Source organism: Capsicum annuum, chromosome 4 (genome assembly GCF_002878395.1).
Source record: "Capsicum annuum cultivar UCD-10X-F1 chromosome 4, UCD10Xv1.1, whole genome shotgun sequence".
NCBI lineage: Eukaryota > Viridiplantae > Streptophyta > Magnoliopsida > Solanales > Solanaceae > Capsicum > Capsicum annuum.
In genome coordinates this window covers 128,027,557-128,038,660 of record NC_061114.1, presented here as the reverse complement: position 1 = coordinate 128,038,660, position 11,104 = coordinate 128,027,557, and positions in this window count along the sequence as shown.

Genomic DNA, 11,104 nt, shown 5'->3' with positions numbered 1-11,104 from the left:
AGTAAAATTACGATTGAAGAAGCTGAATTTAGATTAGAGAAAGGATCCAAGCCCGTGGTATTCCGATAATCTACCTATGTATACAAACCATAAGGTTAGTTGATTTCTTGAGTTTTTTTTTTTATTTCCCTAGGTATTCCCACAGCCGGCAGCCGTGAGACTAATTCTCCGTTCCTCGGTCAGAGCATTTTGCGGTAAAAAACTGATCACAGAGTTTGCCCCATTCACTAGAGGTAGGGATCGAACCTCTGACCTCTTGCTTAAGGGATATAGCGCTGAACCACTATGCCAACTCTGGTGGTTGATTTCTTGAGCTAGTTCTGGTTGATTGATACACACCTTTTTTTTTTTTTCTCCTTTTTTTCACTTTTTGCCTTCTTTGCTTTTTCTTGTTTTTTTTTTTCTATTGCTTTTGTTTATTCTTTTTATTTTCTTTGTCTTTCCTTTGTATTTTATTTCTAATTTAATTCTAAATATTTATATATAAAATAAGTAATATTGGACGGATATAAATAAAGAATGATATATATATATATATATATATATATATTTAATTTTAGTAATTTTGTGTATTAACTAATTGTAAAAATGTATAATTAAAAAGAACAGGTGTCTAATATTTTAACAATTTTTTCTCATAATTTTTGTCTTACTTGCTTCGAGGAGAGTGAGCACTCTCTGTACCATCTTTGCATCAAAAGGTGTATTTATTATACTTTTAAATAATTTAGGGGTTATAAGACCCCGTATAATTAAGATAGGTAGCTGAAATTTTGCATATTGTGTAGGATAGTACTCATACCTTTTCCCAAGTAAAAATGACAAACGAGGCAAAAAAGGAGAAATCATATGAAGTTTTAGGCTTCTATGATGTTACGAATGTTGAGTCCAGGGACGTTAGTCTTAGATCCGTTCGCAATTACCCTTTCTAAATGCTAAAGAGTAAAGACTTGGTAAATGATGGAAACTTGGAGTTCCAGAATATAAATGTGCTATTGTTCTATTCCTTGCCATTATAGTGCTATACAAATGAATTTTATAAACTATTTATGGGTTACAAGGGCGAGGTCTTAGCCAACAAGAAAGATCCCCTCAAGTCAGAACATAGTAATACCAGTGAGCATTGATAGGGTAGTAATATTATTAATGGTGCCAACCAATATTTCCCTTTCACACTCAAGTGAATTGTATGATAATATCTACATATGTCCTTTTTTTCTTTTCATGTCATTGGTACACGGATCCTTCTCCTCCAATTGTACGCTCTTTACTTGTTCCGGGTGAAGATTTACCTTTCTTCGTACCTTTGAGAATAGTTCTCCAACGGACTAATCTTGCCAGCTCTTTCTTGCTCTCTAAACCTTATCACCATGAATCCTCCACTCATGTTGCTATGTACTTGAGCTAATTTCACCCAATACAAATTCGTGACTTCATGTTGCTATATACTTAAGCTAATTTCACACAATACAAATTCGCAGAGTAAATTTTATCCATGATCACTTAACTTTGTATCTATTATGCAAAAATTATTTTTTTTTTATTCATTACACAAAAGTTATTTAACTTTGCTCCGACCAGCACAAAAGTCACTATGATCGGATTTTACAATAATCCCATCGGAAAAATAATGTGGCAACTTTCGTTAGTTCTTAATTTTAATTTAAAAGAATATATAATATATTACTAATATCTTAACCTTTTTTATATGTCCACAGCCCAATTTTTCTTATGGATTATTTAATGAAAGAATACTAATTTCTTAATAGATTAGACTACGTAATGAAGACTATTTTCATAAAAAAAAATTTGGTTGATATTTTTATGAAATATTTCATAATATTGCATTCATCTGCCAAAAAAGTGCATAAATAAAGAGTGATAAACAAGATAAATTCTTCAAAATACATAAAATAGATACACATGTATGATATTATTTTCTTAAAAAAATAATTTTAGTTCTTTAAAGATAAATCAACGCGGTAAGGATAGTTTTTAAAAAAATTCTTTTTAATTATGTCATTGAATAAGTATTGTCAAGCAGCGTGTTAATAAAAGTTATAAAATATAAGTACTTTAATAGATAGATAAATTATAGGATATTTAATTTTTCTATTTTTCAATTGAATTAATTAAACAACATGTAATTTATCATAAACTGAAGATTATAATAAAAACTTGTAAGAGAATTTATTGATTACTCAAACAATTAAAAGTACAAAAACAAACTCAATAAATAGAGTAGCTTATCATATTATTATGATATACCGAATTCAAAGGTCCAAGTGGCAAGAAAAAATATACGATTTTTTTTTCAATGACATGTCACAATTTTAGAGGGAGAAAAATAATTTTATCAACTAAATGCCATAATTTTAGAAAAAAATAATTTACCAACACATGTCTCAACTTGGAATTTTAAGAATATATAAGTATAATTTTATTTCATAAAAATATCAATCAAATTTCTTTTATGAAAATAGTCTTCACTAGGTAGCCTGATCTATTGAGAAATTGATATTCTTTTGTTATATAATTCATCAAGAAAATTTGGTTGGACACATACAAAAAGGGTCAAGATATGAGTAATATATTATATTCTCTTAAACAGACACCTTACTAGCTGATTATTAAGGAAAAAATTAGTTACTCAGTTTGGAAATTGTTTCTTCTCCTTCCTTTCTTTGATTTTTTTTCTTTTCCAGTGATTCTATTTTGGTATATGGTCTTTTTTTCCACCCGAAAAGGATAAATAGTGTTCCCACTTACCCTCTTCTAAAATTTCATGTCCACAATGCCATATAAATAGAAATGGAGGGAGTATTATCTTTTAAAAGTTTAGCCAGTGAATCTTTTATGAAGGATAGCAGTGAGACGATTGCAGGACCGCAAACTAGTCCCATACGATGTAAAATTGTGCATGGTAGACCATGTACAAGTTTAAACTATTAGAAAATGAACACTTATGTTTATTTGAAGTGGTCTCTAAGGTAAATCAAAAGTAAAAGGCATACGTAATACTAATGAATTTTTATTCTATCTACTTTTGGAATATTTTGTGTCTTAGGTGTGATGAGCTAATTACCATTGAAAGTATACCACAAAGTCACGTTTTTGCTCTTGCTAGTATCATTCTCCTCTCTCTGCCTAATTAAATTAAAGGAAAGAGGAACATGTTAATCTTAGATTGCATTTTCTCGTCTCGATGTTATCACTACTACATGGAAAATAGTTTCCTTTTGTTTTAATTTCACTCTCAATTTTTCTTTGTTTTATATCCATTCTCATTTTTATTAACTATTTTGTTTTAATTTAGTTTGTATGGACAATTTATCATGACATTCTTCATACCTTACCTCCTTGTTGCACAACTGGTGAGCCGAGTAAGGAAATATCAGAAATGAAAAAAATATTAGAGTTTTTTCATGCATTAGATGATCTTATCTATCTAGGAGTGGATAAAGAGGAGCACTGGAAACTACTTGAAGATTAGAGGCTACATCAATATTCTACCTATCCGGTATATCCAATTGTTAACGAATGGATAGGCCTTCAAAAATATTTACCCCAAACATTAGATTTTGGAATGCCATATTGTTGTATAAATCAATTGCGTTTTGTTGAGCCAACACAACAAACTACTCCCCATTGGAGTTTAGATGCTAGTAACAAAGACAAAGTCGATGTAGTTCCTGAAACTGATGATGAAGAATATATGTAATTTTTAACATTATACGTTATTTTGCACTATGGTGTTATGAAAATTTAAAATTCCATCTCACTATAAAACACTTACACCACTCATTAACTTGCAAATACGTAATACAACAACAGATAAAGCAATTCACAATAAGACATAAAATTAAAATCATCTCTTAGACGTACTATCACCACCAGAGATATTTGCTGCTCTATATGCATTAGCATACGCTCTCTCGAAGGAAAATTGCGCTTATCATGTACTGATTTTTTACAAGTAGAGAATTTTCAATAAAAACTACTTTGTGAAACATCCATTTCATTGAGAATACGTGTGGTGGACTTAACCTTTACTTTGCGCAAAATTTTTTTATTTACAATCATGAAAAATGGGTTTTCTGGCCAATAATCTTCGTCACCAAGTGGAATCAACTGCCCAGAGTAAGCTCTTTTGTACCAAGCCATAGAGAATTCAGGTTCAATATAATCCCATGCAAGATTTCCAGCAGATTCGAACACCCTAATGGCATGAGAAAATGGAAAGTGATTTGATTGCCATTTACCACACGTATATATTCTTTGTGTCTCATTAATAATTTTCTTATTACCACCTGAGTTGAATGTCCTCACTTCAAATATATTATCTATTACAAGATAATTTTAGATACTGTGCATCAATGCCTTTTTTCTGTATTACTCAAATTTTTTGAATGGATTTGGCATCCATTTTTGTTTGACAACCAATAGTTGTTTTGTGTACTTCGATCTCTGAACAAAATGGTTCACAATCATGCTGTGTGACATTTTGACCATTGTAGTCACTGGTAGGCCTTTAGCAGATTTTAGCATGCCTTTAAATAACTCGAAGCTATTTGTTGTGAGCATGCCCCATCTCCTCCCATCATCCACGTGTGTAATACCCCGCATGTTTCTAAGCTAGGAGACGAACCATTTTTCCTACATATAAAATCTCCTATCCTGTGATTCATACTTGAGTACATGACTTACAATGAGTATCCTAGCAATAATATAGCTTATGATACGTTAAGCATGTTCACATGAATCACTTAGGGTAATAAAAGCTAAGAGTTTTTAAATCTATCAAGTTTTAGTATTTGATTTTGTAAGGGTCATATTTGAATGAGTATAACTCAATGTTAATATGGTATTTCTATATATTTCTACCCACCAAATTATAGACAATCGAATTATCTTTTCAACGATACCAATTTCGCCTTAATCCAATACTCGAGCGAAAAGTTATGCCCATTTTCGTGAGAGACAATAAGGGTATGCGATTGGTTAGGTGCCGCGCAACCAAACTTAGTTGATTTGTTAGGTGCCGTCCAACATAGCTTGTGCAATTACTTGGGCACCACCTAAGTCAGTCCCAAGTGCCAAAAACACTTCGTTTTGAGTTATTTTGAGGGTAATTAAGTCTTTTAACACTCCTTACACGTCCCTAAATGTAACCCTATGAAATATATAGCTCCTAATTACATTACAACCCTGATAACCTCTTAAGTTCATCATCCAAGAGCACTAAAAGAGAAAAACAACTAGGGTTGCATAATTAAGCTTGAAGATCCAATTTTAAGGAAATTCCTCCGTCAATCATCAAGAATCTTCCTTCTAAGGTATGTGTGAGTTGATTCATGGACTCCTTTCATCCATGAAGCTCAAGAACCATCTTCTAAATTATGTATTATGACGTTTATGTTGTTGGTGGTTGATGTTCATGTGGTTGGAGTTTGATGATGCCCAAGATGGGATTTTTACATGTTTATGTGAAGCTATGGTGGTATATGATGTATGAATATGTGAAATTTGTGGTAGACTATTTATAATCTTGATGAATCCACCTATGCCCAAGATGTGCATGTAAGGTGTTTGTGAAAATACCTAAGGGAATAGAAATCATGCTTTTATGACATAATAGGTTCTAAATGACTATTCCATGTTCTAAGTTTATGTTCAACATGATTTCCATGCTATTATCTTGAATTGAAGATATTGTATGAGATGCCCATGATATTGTTGTGATATGGAATGACCACGATATTGAAACCATGAAAGTATATACATATTGTATGCGTTCCCGTCCATGTGATAGACTTTTGAGAACCATGTTTAGTATGAAATCCCTACTTATGATATTATGAATTGTGGAATCTACTCTTATGATCAAGTCATTCTTGTGTGTTAGTTTCCTTCCATCGAGTCCTGGGGGTACTTGTACCCGAAAACTATAGCTGTGTTCCTAGAGCTAGTGTTATGTTTCAAGACATCCTCAGTCAAGCTATGTTCCATAAATTGCAGTTAGTCATATGACTCAGGAAAGACTCAGAAATCTCATGAAAACTCAGTACTCAGTAAGATCGACAATCTCATGACTTAGCTAGATATCAGATGTTAGTAGTGTTCCGTCAGTCCAAGGAACTCAGTAAAGTCAGAATCAGTTCAGTTCAGTTAGTCAGTTCAGCTCAGTTAATCTGTTCAGTGTCTTTTAGTTGGGAGTTGGAACTAGCACGAAGCAAGTATGGGGATGGCGGTTTCCCCGTTAGAGAGGAAGAACCGTTAGCAGAAATTCCTATACTCCAGAAATGCATAGCCAGTGTAGGACAGGAGTCACCCGTCAGATTAAAGCTATACTTAACTATTATGTTGCCTTAGGCTTGATTTCCTATTCAGGGTCACCTGTTAGAGAGGCTTGGCCATAGCAGAGGTCTCTACCCGTGGCACGATATTGACACCCTTCCAACCAGGGCAAAGATTGGAACCCATCAGTTCAGTATCGGGGTATGTCGGTTAGGTGACTACTTCTCACAGTTATAGTCTCAGTTATAGAAATCAGGACTGTCAGATACAGTCAACTCAGCTCAGTAGTACAGACTTAGAACCGTTAGAAACGATCAATTCTTATCAGTATTATCAAATCTAGAGATCACCCATTAGGTAGGACTGATCTCAGAATAAGTTAAGTCATTCTTATTTATCAATGTATACAGAGATCACTCATTAGCTAGGACTGATCTTAGATTCAGATACTCAGATACAGTGAGGAACTTTAATAGTCCATTGTTTCAGGGACCATACCGTTAGATAGGCTTGGTATCATATTTACATGGTTATTATTAGATATAGAAATCACCCGGCAGATAGGCTTGATCTCAATCTCAGATTCAGTTGAGTATTCTCATTATCAGTTTCAGAGATCATCCGTTAGCTAGGACTGGTCTCAGACTCAGATATTTAAATACAGTTTGGAACTCAGATAGTTCCCCAGAATTAGGACTGTTAGATGCAGTCATCCATGTTATCAATCATTCAGTATCTCAGTATCACGAAACTCATGTTGTCAGATTTCAAACTCAGTAGTCAGTATCTCCAAGAGTTTCAGTAGTAGTTATGTATGTATATATGTACTCTCATGTTCGTATTAGTCAGCATGTTCATGCATATAAACCCCATGTATTTAGCCTACCCCCACGTATACTTAGTACTTTAGTTTTACTAACGCATTTGCGCTATGGTGCTTTCTTTTATGTTACACCATAGGTTCTGAGGTGTAGATTTCAGATCAACAGTTGCAGTTCAATAAGCAGTGAGTCCTCATCTTTCGAGGACATGATCATTATATTTATTATTTTAGTATTTCAGTTTATTTTCAGTTTAGGGAGTTAGTTGGAGACATGTTCCTTCAACTCCTTATTCAGACAGTTTAGAGGCTTTCAGACGATTATAGAGTTTTCAGATTTAGACTTTAGTATTTTCAATTTTGTTTTGGTACTGTGATACCACTTTAATTTAGATATTTTATTATTCAAGATTGAACCTTACACCCTCTTTGTTCATGTTTTAGTATGTTATATATATATTTGCAGTTACAGGTACAGATATCAGTCGTGGGTTAGCTTGTGGTCCTTCGGGGTCATGAGCACCGTTTAGCATTCCGGTTCAGAAAATCAGGGCGTTACATTGTGCATGGTTCATTTTTCTAAGTCAATATTCATCAACCACTCGTATACTGTAAAGTGTGTCTCCTTGATCAATTTATTTTGTAACAAGAACTTTTTTATCTTGGGTAGCAGTTGCAGCAGCCCATAGTAGATTGTTCAGTCAGACACTTTTGTAAGCACTCTGATAATTGGCCTTGAAATGCCTTAAGCAATAACGGTGATAGAAAAAAGGAGCTTGTCAGTTCTGCTCTATAGAGACACTTCTATGTATGCCGTGATGTCTTTCAGGTATCAATGTAATACCTTGATGACCACGCATGACATATTGATACAAATCGCTATTAAGACTTTCATTCACTGCTATTGCAAAAGCCAAAGGAAAAATGGAGCCATTGCCATCCGTACCAACTGCAATCAACAACTTGATATCATACTTACCATATACATGTGTTTCATCTATTTATATCACCGGTCGATAATAACGAAAGCCATCAACACATGGCTTAAACGTCCAAAACACATAATTAAAAATGCGTTCATTTACTCCCTCAAGTGTTTGAATTGCCATTTATCGGCAAAGTCTAGATTGAAATATTTTATAGCAGCGATGTACCTTGGTAATTCATAAAATGAATCCTCCCAAATTTCATAGACTTGTTCAAAGGCACGCTTTCGTACAAGATATGCCTTTCGTCGACTAATTATTTTGCGGTACTTATTGATAACAGAGATTTGACATTCTTTGATAGGATAACTATGAATAGCAACACTTAATAATTATAAACAAAAAGATAAGTATTTTTTTATAGTCAAATGAACTCGATAAAAATTAGTACCTTGGTGTTTTTTCAATATACGACACAAGAACAGTTGCAATCATGTCTATATTTAAATTTACGTGAGCTCCGCGACAATCACCCATATTACAAGTGTTTTCGCCGATGTATTTTTTGATTTTCCACAAGTTATTACTACTATCCTTGGTAGCTCAAAGTTTGAAAGAACAACCTTGATCTACACGTTTGCAATAAATTCTGAAGACTTCTTTTCCCGACTTAACAACAAAAAACTCCCTTCCTTCTTTAATATGATAGAGTTTAACTGCTCGTTGTAGATCCTTTTTTGATTTGAACAACATCTGACTAGCAAGAAAAAAATTATCATTTAAAAAATCAGTCAGTTTATGCCACATACCTGCAGGGACAAAAACATTTTCATGCATATCCACAGATACATCGGGTCCTTCCCCAAAATGATTAAGAAATGAAATTTCATTAGAATAAAAATGGGGTCTGTTATTTGATTGTGACATTGGTGGCGGTCTTTGAATTATTGTTCGTGGAATTGATTTCTGTTGAGGATAAAGGCTCATGGACATGGATCTTTATTCAGAATTGAACCTCACATCATCATCAGTCGATGATGAGTCATAGGGGCATTCACCTTTATCAACATTATTAGGTGCACTATCATCACTCTGTCACAATGCACCATAATTTGCTTAATCACCATTTTCAATATCTTCTGGAACAACATGTTGATCTCGCATGACATTATTCTTGTATTTTATATAGTTAAATATTTTCAATATATGTCAAAAAATATAAATTAATATAAGCTCGATTATATTTTTCATACCGATAATAGTCGATAGCATCAAAATTCAATGATGAGGAATATTTAAAGATGTTCCAGCATTGTCCATCAATTCAAGCTGTGATGATTGACCACAATTATAATCTTATCCAAAAAATTCATCATTATTCATCTCACGTAGAGTTAAGCTACTAAAAAAAAACATAACAAACATATGACATAAATAAATATTTAACAAAGCTGTGCGAATAAAAATTATTAATAATAACATGAATTCATAGACGTTATGGGTCACTTTCATTCAAAGTTTTGTTCAGATTGGGTATTAAAGATTGTGCTGCCATGTTACCTGACATGATGTATTGAGAAGCATTCATATCAAAAAAATTACTATAATGAGTTAAATAGGCATCACCAACACTAGTTGGATTCTCAAGTTGTGCATAGGCATTCGTCTGTGCAGGAGAGTGAGCACGACAAGTTTTCCGCTCCTTCTTAACATAAACTTGAAGAATGTTTAACTTTACTTGACTGGCATAATCACAAGGAGCCCTTAAAAATTTAGTCAGTGACTCATCATCACTGATAATCCATTCTCCATAATTTATCAGTCCCTGTGATGTGAAGAAATTTGGGTATTGTCCGATTATAAATAGATCATAATCGCCATGTTTAATTTTCATTCTTCTAAAAATTGAATCAACAAATTTTCATAACCGATTGAAATTGGATACTTGATGTTGCACTTGAAATAAATACTATAATATATTGTATTACCCTCGTGGACAACTTCATTGTCCCCAAAAAGTGCAAATTTGATACGTTCACTCATTCTCTAAGACTCAAATGAATAAAAATTTAGTTGGATTATAAAAAATTTGAATATGTTGAAGTGATGAAGATGAAGTATGCTCTATAGATGTTGTCTTTATATAGAATTTTTTAATATTCGTTGGAGAAACTAAATAATTGATATAGTGCACAAAAAATATGCACCATATTAAAATGCCTTCAATGTGAATGACCTTGACATATTAGAGTAAGATGTGTTAGAATATATGGATAGTGAACAAATATTATGCGCTATCTGTTATATAAAAATATTAAACTGTGCACAAATTTAGTGTACTGTGTAAAAAAATTGTAAACAAAGTACAAATTTAATATGTACAATAAAAGAAAGTGTCAATTTAGTATATACAAAATAAAAAATTTACGATGTTGTATGAAGAATGTAGATACTGCATCAAAATGCTAGATAGTGCACTATTCAATGTACTAAATGAAAAATAATAGATAGTACACTAAAATAGTGCAACATATGACAAAATTAAAAAAATAAATTCAAATTTTAGAACAATATATGACAAAAAGAAATAGTACAATATATGAAATAAATTAAATAAGTACTAAATAAAAAAAGTGTAGTAAATAGTGTTATATAAAATAAATAAATAAAATAGAAAAAGTACACTTAAATCACTATATATTAAAAAAAGTCCATTTAAATAAATCAATATATGAAATAAATAAATAAAATAGAATGAAAAATGCACAAAATAAGTGCACTGTATAAAAAATAATTAATATGCACTATTTTTTTGCAATATATAAAAAAATAGATAGTACACTAATTATATTCATATATAAAAAAACTATATATGGTGCAATAATTTTATTCAAAATGTGAAAAATAAATGAATGGTGCACAAAAATAGTGCACTATATATATTTTTTTCATATAGTGCACATAATTGAAAAAAATAGATGGTGCACAAAAAATGTGCATTATATAGAAATAAATAAATGATGCATAAAAATAGTAGCCGTGTTATGGGTGACCTTATTGC